The sequence below is a fragment of the Rhinatrema bivittatum genome, chromosome 8 (genome assembly GCF_901001135.1).
Source record: "Rhinatrema bivittatum chromosome 8, aRhiBiv1.1, whole genome shotgun sequence".
Taxonomy (NCBI): Eukaryota; Metazoa; Chordata; class Amphibia; order Gymnophiona; family Rhinatrematidae; genus Rhinatrema; species Rhinatrema bivittatum.
Window position 1 is genome coordinate 137,666,150 of NC_042622.1, and position 11,575 is coordinate 137,677,724.

Genomic DNA, 11,575 nt, shown 5'->3' on the forward strand with positions numbered 1-11,575 from the left:
GATTGTGATAAATTGCAGGAAGACCTTGTGAGACTGGAAAATTGGGCATCCAAATGGCAGATGAAATTTAATGTGGAAAAGTGCAAGGTGATGCATATAGGGAAAAATAACCCATGCTATAATTACACGATGTTGGGTTCCATATTAGGTGCTACAACCCAAGAAAGAGATCTAGGTGTCATAGTGGATAACACATTGAAATCGTCGGTTCAGTGTGCTGCGGCAGTCAAAAAAGCAAACAGAATGTTGGGAATTATTAGAAAAGGAATGATGAATAAAACGGAAAATGTCATAATGCCTCTGTATCGCTCCATGGTGAGACCGCACCTTGAATACTGTGTACAATTCTGGTCGCCGCATCTCAAAAAAGATATAATTGCGATGGAGAAGGTACAGAGAAGGGCTACCAAAATGATAAGGGGAATGGAACAACTCCCCTATGAGGAAAGACTAAAGAGATTAGGACTTTTCAGCTTGGAGAAGAGACGACTGAGGGGGGATATGATAGAGGTGTTTAAAATCATGAGAGGTCTAGAACGGGTAGATGTGAATCAGTTATTTACTCTTTCAGATAGTAGAAGGACTAGGGGACACTCCATGAAGTTAGCATGGGGCACATTTAAAACTAATCGGAGAAAGTTCTTTTTTACTCAACGCACAATTAAACTCTGGAATTTGTTGCCAGAGAATGTGGTTCGTGCAGGTAGTATAGCTGTGTTTAAAAAAGGATTGGATAAGTTCTTGGAGGAGAAGTCCATTACCTGCTATTAGGTTCACTTAGAGAATAGCCACTGCCATTAGCAATGGTTACATGGAATAGACTTAGTTTTTGGGTACTTGCCAGGTTCTTATGGCCTGGATTGGCCACTGTTGGAAACAGGATGCTGGGCTTGATGGACCCTTGGTCTGACCCAGTATGGCATTTTCTTATGTTCTTATAGGGCAGGGGTAGTGGATTAGAACACCCAAGCAAGTCAGCCAACGTCTGCCGCTACTCTTCTCTCTCTCTCCAGCCACCCTCTACGCCCTCTGACCTCCCCACAAGTCTACCTCGATCCCCCAGCCAGTCCACCCTCGATTCTCTCCCACTCTGCCAAGCAAGCTTTGAGTCCTAGCCCTTCCTCCACCACAGCCAGCTAACCTCTAGCTTCCCAGCCATGCTTCTGCAAGCACTGCACAGGTCTCTGCGAGTTTGAGCTGCAGGGATGCCTGTATTCCTCCCCATTCTGCTACAACAGTGCAGACACGTGGGTTATTCTCATGCCAGCAGATGGCAGAACATGCTGCTTTCTTTGTGATATCACCACCACCGGTGATTCTATCATTAGGAGGCTGTGGTAAGTGCCTCCCTAAAATATCCTCATGACGGCTGCCTCACCTTGCAGCCAGAGACAAGAAGATGTGAATGGTGCTGGATGATTAGGTTCTGCAGAGTCAGAGGCAGCTCAAGACAATCTGCTGCCTAATGGGAGGGATAAGATGGTACAGCACAGATCAAATTACTGAGTGGACTGGGGCAGGGGTTCCCCCTGGAGTCTGCCCTTTCAGTGTTTTGAAATGCTGGGGAAAGAGGGAAAGCAAGGGTCAGGATTCCAGAGGAGTAGCAGTGTTAAGTGTAAGGAACTAGTAAACCTACCGCACCCCCAGGAACCCTACCAACTGCCACTCTCCTGAGGTGAACCTTACAACCATGTGCTACCACACCACATACACAATTAAAAATTATGCATTTATTTTAAAATCTTATTAACTACTTCCACAACCCAAAAATGAAGATTTTACATGAAGATGGACATTCAAAGTATACTCTTCTGAGATAAAAATATCACTTATAACATCGTATATTTATGTGCACTACAGAAAACCCTGCAAAATATACATTTGAAACCCATATGGTTTTAGGCCTACTGGAAAGTATGTTGGGTGTAAACATCCCATATCAAACTGTAAGAATCCTACTTATGAAAAGGCAACACTGCAAATATTACAATAGGTGCTACAACACCAATATACCTCCTATTAGAAAAACAGAACAAGCCAGTTTATCATAGATCCTGAAACATAAACTACACACTAGCAGAATACCTCATCTTGATCACATGTGCAAATGCAGATTAGAACACATACCACACACCAAACAGCATAAACTGACTATAAAATATAAATAGAAACAGGCAGACATAAATTAACTGGATGCCACAATAAGCTAGAATCTGTATGCAGTGCAACAGTGGAAAAAAAGAAAATCTGTTTCTTGTTTATTTATTTATTTATTTAAAGGCTTTTTCTATGCCGACATTCGTAAGGCACATCATGCCAGCTTACATTGAACTGAAAAAAGTAAATACAATGAACAAAAAACCGAATCATGGTCATAGCAAAACAAAGAAAGGTATAACAAAAGGCAAAATAAATATAAAGAAGGCATTATAAAACAGAAATTTGAGCAAAGGGCAGGGATGAAAGGGAAAAAAGGGAACTTTATACAGTCAAAACAAAGTTATCTTAGCTAAGGATTCATGGGTCGGGGGAGTTCCAAACAGGATTCAGGGAAGGTAGCGTACCAAAGAATCAGGGGAAAGGAAGAGGTTGGGAGGCGCTAGAGGTGGAGGGTGCGGGGGGGGGAGGCTGGCTAGAGAAGGTCAATAGCAAGGACTGTTTAGGCTAAGGTCTACGTTATGTTTGTTTCGGGGTAGGCTTGCTTGAAGAGCCAAGTTTTGATTCCTTTTTTGAATTTGGTGAGAGACGGCTCTATACGGAGGGGGGCGGGGAGCGAGTTCCAGAGGGAGGTACCAGCTATGGAGATAGCCCTTTCTCTGGTGAGGGACAGATGCGCAGACTTGGGAAGGGGTGTGTAGGGTGCCTGCATGGGCACTTCTTATGGGGCGGTTCGATGTGCGGAAGCGAGGCATTTCTTCGAGCCAGGTGTGGTTGAATTTGTGTAGTGAGCAGTGAAGGATGGTCAAGGCTTTGTATTGAGATCGGAAGGCGATAGGTAGCCAGTGCAGTTCCTTTAAAATAGGGGTGATATGTTCAGTTTTGCGAGTATTTGTTATGACTCTGGCCATGGAGTTTTGGAGGATCTGGAGTGGCCTGATGGTGGAAGCCGGGAGGCCGAGTAGCAGGGAGTTGCAGTAGTCCAGTTTTGCAAGCATAGTGGTCTGAACTACAGTGTGGAAGTCTTGAGCATGTAGTAAGGGTTTGAGTTTTCTGAGGACACTTAGTTTGTAGAAACCACCTTTGAGGAGGGAGTTGATGTATGGTTTGAAATTTAGTTGATGGTCTATGATGACACCCAGGGCTTTTACTGCTCGTAATTGGTGTGGTGTATTGGTTGTGTTCTGTAGTGTAAGGTGGGTGCCATCAGGGTGGTTGGACACGATGAGTAGTTCCGTTTTAGCTGCGTTCAGAGCTAAGTGGAGGTTGGCTAACATGGATGTTATAGAGGAGAGGCAAGATTCCCAGAAGAGCATGGATTCATCAATGGATTTTTGGATCGGTATGAGAATCTGCACATCGTCTGCGTATAAGAAAAATTTCAATCCCAGGTTGGAGAGTAAATGGCAAAGTGGTAGGAGGTAAATGTTAAACAAGGTGGATGATAGAGAGGAACCTTGGGGGACACCTTGTGTGATTGGAATGTATGAGGATTGGTTTCTGTCAATTTTTACTATGTATTCTCTCTGGTTAAGATAGGAGGAAAACCAGGAGAGGGCATTGCCAGCAAGGCCTAATTCTGCCAGGCGGGTCAGTAGGATTTGGTGATTAATGGTGTCGAAAGCTGCCGAGATGTCTAGGAGGGCGAGCAAGTAGGAGTTTCCATGGTCCAGGCCTTTGAGAATGGTATCTGTCATGGATAGTAAAAGGGTTTCTGTGTTACAGGCTTTACGAAAGCCGAATTGTGCAGGGTGGAGGATGTTGAAGTCTTCTAGGAAATCGGAGAGTTGTTTGTTAACCACCCTTTCCATAATTTTAGAGATAAAAGGCAGGTTGGAAATCGGCCTGTAATTAGCTGGGTCCGAGGGGTCGAGGTTGGGTTTTTTTAGGAGGGGTCTTACTACAGCAAGTTTGAGTGGGTCTGGGATGCTGCCATGTGTGATGGAGCAGTTGATAAGTTCAGCGATGGGTTTTGCAATGGTGGAAGGGATGGAGAGGAGGGTTTTTGGGGGGATGGTGTCTAGGATGTGGGATGCTGGCTTCATCTTCTTTAAAATAACCTCAATTTCCGTGTTTGTCGTGGGGTTAAAGTTTCTAAGTTTGCTCTTGTTATCATTGCATAGTGGCACGAAAGGGGGGGGGGCTTGGATGGAAAGCGGATAAGGATGTTGTCAATCTTATTCATGAAGTATACTGCTAGTTCTTGGCATCTGTTTTTGGCATTGTCCCCATTGATTGTGGTAGTGGCAGGGTTTGTGAGGTCTGAAACAAATGCAAACAAAGCGTTGGCGTTGAATTGATAGGCATGGATTTTTTTGGCGTAGTGGTCTCGTTTAGCTTGAATGATAGCTTGACGGTAGGTGTGTAAGGTATTGGTGTATGTGGCTTTGCTTGAGGCAGATGGTTGTTTGCGCCAAGCGCGTTCTTTTAATCATAAGTCATGTTTAATCTTCTTTAATTCATTGGAGTACCACGGTTTTCTTTTCTCAGATTGGTCAAAGGGAATTTCCTTGTGTATGATGGGGCAAAGCTCGTTGGCAATGGTCGTGGTGAGATTGTTCCAGGAAAGAAGAGCAGTGTCAGGGTCTGTAAGGTTGAGATTGTTGGTTATCTTGTCACAGGCTAGTGTGATGTCCTCGGTGGTACAAGGTTTACGGAAGGATATAGTCTTGCTGTGCTTTTGAGGTGGGGATGTGGGGTGCTGGTCGTAAGGTTGGCATTGATGAGGTAATGGTCAGACCATGGTACAGGGTTGATTACAGGTGGATTGTGTATTGCTATTTGTGAGTTGACAAAAATAAGGTCAAGGGTGTGACCTGCTTTGTGTGTAGGTTCGCTGATGATCTGAGTAAAACCTAGGGCTTTAAGGGTGTCCAGGAGAATCTCGCAGGCTGAGGTGGCAGGGCGGGCGTCTACGTGGAGATTGAAGTCTCCTAGTATGATAGTGGGGAGTTCGGCTTTGATGTTGTCTGTGAAGTATTCAATGATGGGGGAAGGGTCATGTTCTATTAGGCCTGGGGGAGAGTAGACAAGGCAGATCTGTAAGGAGTTGGATTTAAATAGTGCTATTTCAAATTTGGGGGGGGAGCATAGATGTTGGAGTTTGAGGTTGAGGCTTTTCTTGGCCGCAAGGAGTAGTCCTCCACCTCTTTTCTTTGGCCTTGGTACGGAGAAAATGTCGTAGGTCTTTATTGGGAGCTGGTTTAGGAATACATGATCCGTGTTTTTTAGCCAAGATTCCGTGACTGCACATATGTCGGGATTTGCTTCAGTGAGCAGGTCATGTAGTATGTGGCCTTTTTTGAATGGATTGGGAATTGAAAAGTGTAATGGCTATTGTGGTTAGGCCCAGGAATTGTGTAAACGGAGATATCATGATGGGCACTAGGGATTTGCGTCGGTTGTATGTGTGCAAGTGCGTTGGATGGAGTTTACGTAGTGCAGGGCAGTAACGCCTGGGTATAGTGAATAAACACATGATTTGGGATGGGGTGGGGTCTGAGAGAGAGAGGGGGCACTGCAGCACAGGTGGTGCAAGTTAAGGCTCAAGGAGGAAGTTAAGAAAGTTGGGGTAAGGTAGAAGCAGTAAGCAGATATTCAGAGTAGGAGGTTGTAAGTTTAAAACAAGTAAAAGCATAATATATACGAAAATTGTTGTAGAGGGGTGGATTCGAGCTCTGGCAGATGGTGGAGTAGGTGATCTTTGCTTGATGGCGACAGGTATTAGGTGGGCAGAGGTCAGCGACAGGTTGAGATGTGAGCTTGCAGTGGTGTTTCGGGAGCAGAGTCGTTGTTGAGAGGGTGATGAAAGAGCCCAAGGGGACGCACTAAGGGGCAGGCCCCTTAGGTCGCACTCCTTCGTGCACGCGACGCACGAACATCAAATACAATCAAAAAATATAAAATAACCATACCAATAAAAAGAATAAATATGTCAAATCAGCTGATGAACAGAAAAATATCTAATAAATAAAAATTCATACAAATATTTAAGAAAATTAACAAACACCAATAAAATATTTCAAAACAACAAATACATCAAATAACATCCAATGATTTAAAACTATTATGGATGAAAAAAACATCTGCTCTCCATGCCCAGGAACTTTTGATTTCCAGCTACCCTGAGATTGTCCTGGATTAGTGGGGGAGGAGGGTGCACAAACTTTATCCTCTCTCTTTCTCAGACACACACTCTTAACAAATTTTCATTCTCTGTCTTTCATAAACAGTCTTAACACACATATAGAAACATAGAAATAACGGCAGAAGAGGACCAAACGGCCCATCCAGTCTGCCCAGCAAGCTTTCACTTATTTTTTTCTCATACTTATCTGTTACTCTTGGCTCTTAGTAACTTTTTAGTTCTATTTACCTTCCACCCCCGCCATTGATGTAGAGAGCAATGCTGGAGCTGCATCTAAATGAAGAATAAAGCTTAATTGGTTAGGGGTAGTAACCGCCGCAATAAGCAAGCTACTCCCAGGCTTATTTGTTTACCCAGCCTGTGCAATTCAGTCCTTGTTGGTTGTTGTCTGAATATAAATCCTCTTTTCTTCATTTTGTGCAATCTTTTGTGCTACACTTATTTTAATTCCCTTAAGTTTTCCTTTGTTAATTAACCTTTTTCATAGTGTTTAGTAATCCCTTGTTTATTAAATATGTTCAATGTATTTGACTTAGGAAACCTATTTTCCTGCATACTCTGTTTTTAATGTAAACCGGTATGATTTGTATCTGATACAAGAATGTCGGTATATAAAAATTCAAACTAAATAAATAAATTCCCCTCCTGCCGTTGAAGCAGAGAGCTATGCTGGATATGCATTGAAAGTGAAGTATCAGGCTTATTTGGTTTGGGGTAGTAACCACCGCAACAAGCAAGCTACTCCCCTGCTTTTTTGTGAATGCAAATCCTTTTTTCCACATTTCCTCTTGCCGTTGAAGCATAGAATAATATTGGAGTCACATTAACCGTGTGTATATTTATTCAATAAGGGTATTAATCTCCAGGTAGTAGCTGTCATTCCCGCAAGCCACTCCCATGCCTCTTCTCTTCATTCACATCCTCAAGAATTTATGGATCCAAAGTGTTTATCCCACGCCCGTTTGAAATCCTTCACAGTTTTGGTCTTCACCACTTCCTCCGGAAGGGTGTTCCAGGCATCCACCACCCTCTCCATGGAGAAATACTTCCTGCATTGGTTCTGAGTCTTCCTCCCTGGAGCTTCAAATCTTGACCCCTGGTTCTGCTGAATTTTTTCCAACAAAGAAGGTTTGTCATTGTCTTTGGATCATTAAAACCTTTCAAATATCTGAAAGTCTGTGTCATATCACCTCTGCTCCGCCTTTCCTCCAGGGTGTACATATTTAGATTCTTCAATCTCTCCTCATAAGTCATTCGATGAAGACCATCCACCTTTATGGTCGCCCTTCTCTGGACCGCTTCCATCCTGTCTCTGTCCCTTTAGAGATACGGTCTCCAGAACTGAGCACAGTACTCCAAGTGAGGCCTCACCAAGGACCTGTACAAGGGGATAATCACTTCCCTTTTCTTACTCAATATTCCTCTCTCTATGCAGCCCAGCATTCTTCTGGCTTTAGCTATCACCTTGTCACATTGTTTCGCCGACTTCAATTTGTTAGACACTATCACCCCAAGGTCTCTCTCCTGCTCCGTGTACATCAGCCCTTCACCCCCCATCGAATACAGTTCTTTTGGATTTCCACACCCCATATGCATGACTCTGCACTTCTTGTCATTGAATCTCAGCTGTCATATCTTCGACCACTCTTCCAGCTTCCTTAAATCCCATCTCATTCTCTCCACTCCTTCCGGCGTGTTCACTCTGTTGCAGATCTTAGTGTCATCCGCAAAAAGACAAACCTTACCTTCTATACTGTCCGCAATGTCGCTCACAAAGATATTGAACAGGACCGGTCCCAACACTGATCCTTGCGGCACTCCGCTTAACACTGCTCTCTCTTCAGAGTAAGTTCCATTTACCATCACACATTATCTTCTGTCAGCCAGTTTGCAATCCAGGCCACCACCTCAGCACTCACTCCTAAGCTCATTTTATTCACCAGCCTCCTGTGCATATGCAAATATGCTAAAGAGTTTATCGGGGAAAATACAAAAGAAATTTCAAATTTGAAAAAAGAGAGATTTTCTTGATGTCATTGTAAAGTGACTGCTGACAATGGAAGTCTGGACATATATTTGGGAGCAAGAAGATTCTGTGTTGTGGTTAAAGGACGCCGAAAGATTGCAACACACTGGACATGGGAATGTTATGGACAGTGGACGGTTCCTGGAAAGGGAGTGGGGAGGGAAGGAAGGGGAAGGGGGAAAATGAACGATCTGTGTATGTTATTGTTAAAAGCTGTTTTTGTATTTGTTGCAAGTTATGTGTTTATGTGATTATATGCCAATAAAAAGATTTACACACAAAAACAAGGAAGGACCCTTGAATGTTGAAACGTAAGACTTAAGGGCAGTCAACTAGCGAGTTTCTAAAAACTATGTTTGCCTTCATCTCAGAGATTATGAAGCCATTTTATGCCCTATTTATTTCAGATCTTTATTGCCATTGTGCTCCCTGCAGTGGCAACAGAATAGCCATAGCAGATTGCACAACCTGTACTGCATGAAATCAAGATGAATAAAACATGGAGGATAAATTAGAAATGCAATCTAGGGCCTTGAACAAGCTCTAAAGATAAGATTATTATTATTATTTACTACATTTAATATACCTCCTGTAAAGCTGTTTATCCAAGTGGTTTTCTATGAATCATACACAAATCCAATCAAAAGTACATGCAGGCAGAAAACAAAATATTGTTATATAACAAGAAGACTCTCACAAGATGAAAGACATAGCCCAGCATATATTGACAAATTCTGCAACAAAAATTAATAATTGTAGGCCTGTTTACTCTGAGTCATTTGAATCAGCAATTTCATCCACTGATTTCTGAACTGTGAATTTCTATTGGCATATTACACTCTGTTACAGTCCCTTCAGGATCCATAAGCAGTTCAAAGATCCTTCTGAATGCACCTGATTGCCTCATGCAGTTGAGATATTGTAGGCATTAGCACAGTGTCTAGTTTATTCAGCTTAGAGACAAAAGGCCTCATCACTTCTCCCATCTCAGAAGTGTAAGCTTAACAAGTCTGTTCCAGAAGTTCTAACCTTCTGATGGGATCAAATTGCATGCACTAGCACTGTAGTTCCCAACCTTTTTTGTTTCGGGGCACACCTGGCACAGGAGTCACTTCGTTGTTGCACACCATTCACTTCCCCATCATCACTTTCTCTTCTCTTCCCTCTCCCCCACCCCTTGGCATCATCACCTTCTCCCTTCCCTCTTCCCCCAGCATCATAATCATGCATCTTCCCTGGCATCATCTTCCCTTCCCTATCCCCCACCCCCCTGGCATTATCATCATCTTTCCTCTCCCACCATCTCTTCCCCTCCCTCATATTATCATCACCTTCCCTCTCCCTCACTCCCTAGCATCAACATCTCCTTCTCACGCCACCTCCTCAGCCCTGGAATCATCATCACTACCTTCCCTTTCCTTCTACCTCTCTCCCCCAGCCCCTGGCATCACCACCTTCCCTTACCCACCACCCCCATCATCACCACCTTCCCCCTCCTACCACCTCTTGCCCCACCCTTGCCTCACCATCACCTTCCTTCTCCCTCCATCCCTCTCCCCCATCCCCAGACATCATCATCACCTTCCACCACCTCTTTCCCACCCTCTCGCATCTCAACACCTTCCATCACCTCTTCCCCACCTTCCCTCTCCCTTCACCCCTATCATCACTTTCCCTCTCCCCATGACATCATCTCCTTCCCTCTGCCTCCTTCCCTCTCCCTCACACCTTGGCATTATCATCACTTTCCCTGTGCCTCCACCCCTCTCCCTCTGTCCCTGGCATCATCCCCTTCCCTCTTCCTTCACTCCTTTCCTCATCCCCTGGCATAATCAATTTTCCTTTCTTTCCATCCCCTGGTCTCCTCATTTTCTCTTTCCTCTCCCTTCACTCCCAATGCCAATCACCTTATCTTCTCTTTCTCTTCACCCCCTGGCATCAGTTGCCCTCTCCCTCACTTCCTGGCAATATCATCTTCCCTCTCCCTCACTCCACTGACATCATCAATCTTCTGTCTCCCCCACCCCCTGGTATCATCCTCTCTTCCTGTTCCCTCCATCCTCTGACATCACCTTCCCTCAACTTCACTCCCTGGCATCCTCCCTCTCCTTCCACCTTTCCTCCCCACCTCTTTGAATCATCACCATCTTCCCTTTCCCTCCCCCCTTCTCCCCCAACCCCTGGCACCCTTCTCTTCTCTCTCCCCACAAACCCTGTGGCACATTAATCTTTCCCACTCCACCCCCAAGCCTTGAACCGCAAAATTCTGGAAATAGGTTTACCGAGTGCTGCTTCTTCCTCCTTTGCCAGGTTCCCTCTGCAATCTGAACTGCATGGAACCAGCAAGTCTCATAAGCCTAGAGCCCCATGCAGTTTCTTATTTATTTTTATTTATTTACAGATTTTTTTTATACCGGGGTACGTAAGTAACATCATAGAATTCTTTGCAGGGGAGAGCCAGCAGAGGGAAAGCAGGAGCAGCTGCCGATAAGTGCTGCTCTCCCATGCCTCCTGCTGGTGGGAGGACATCCTGGAGGCCAGGAGGAAAACAGGAAATGAGACTGCAGCTACGGCACACCTGCACTTCAGCTGCAGCACACCGCTTGGGAAACACTGCCCTAGCAACTTGGGACTGCGCTGCATAGGCAATCCTCTCAACTCTTTCTCCCATTCCTTTATTTCTTTGAGGTAGTTGATCTCATATTTCACCAATAGCTCATGATCTCTCTATTCGGGGTGGCATGCTGTTTTGAGGGGCAACTGCTCAGTGGGGACACCAAGCTATGAAATGTCCAAGACCCCTGAACCATGGATATCGGAACTGGCATCAAGGATGTCAAGTCTTGCCCCCTGAGCCTGGCTCACAGGAGGGAGCATTTCATATTTGCATAGGCTCATGAGTGTTTTCCTCATTGACAACTAGGGGTGTGCAGGCTCGCACTTGTTTGCTTCTATCTCAGGAGGCCAATAAGACTGGTTTGAATTCCTGGGCAGTGATGGAACCGGCAGCTGCCTTTTTGGCAGATGCGGGCTGCAACCTGGTCCATTCTTCTGCCAAAGGGATGGCTTTGGTGATAGCATCCAGGTGTCAGATGTGTCTGAGGAATTGATCACCTGAAGCAATTTCAAAGTCTAATTTTACGAAATTGCCTTTTAAAGGACCACTTTTATTTGGGAGTGAGTTAGAAAAAATGGCTAAGTGGGGTGAGTCTTAGGTTCCTCGGTTGCCAGAGGATAAGAAGAAG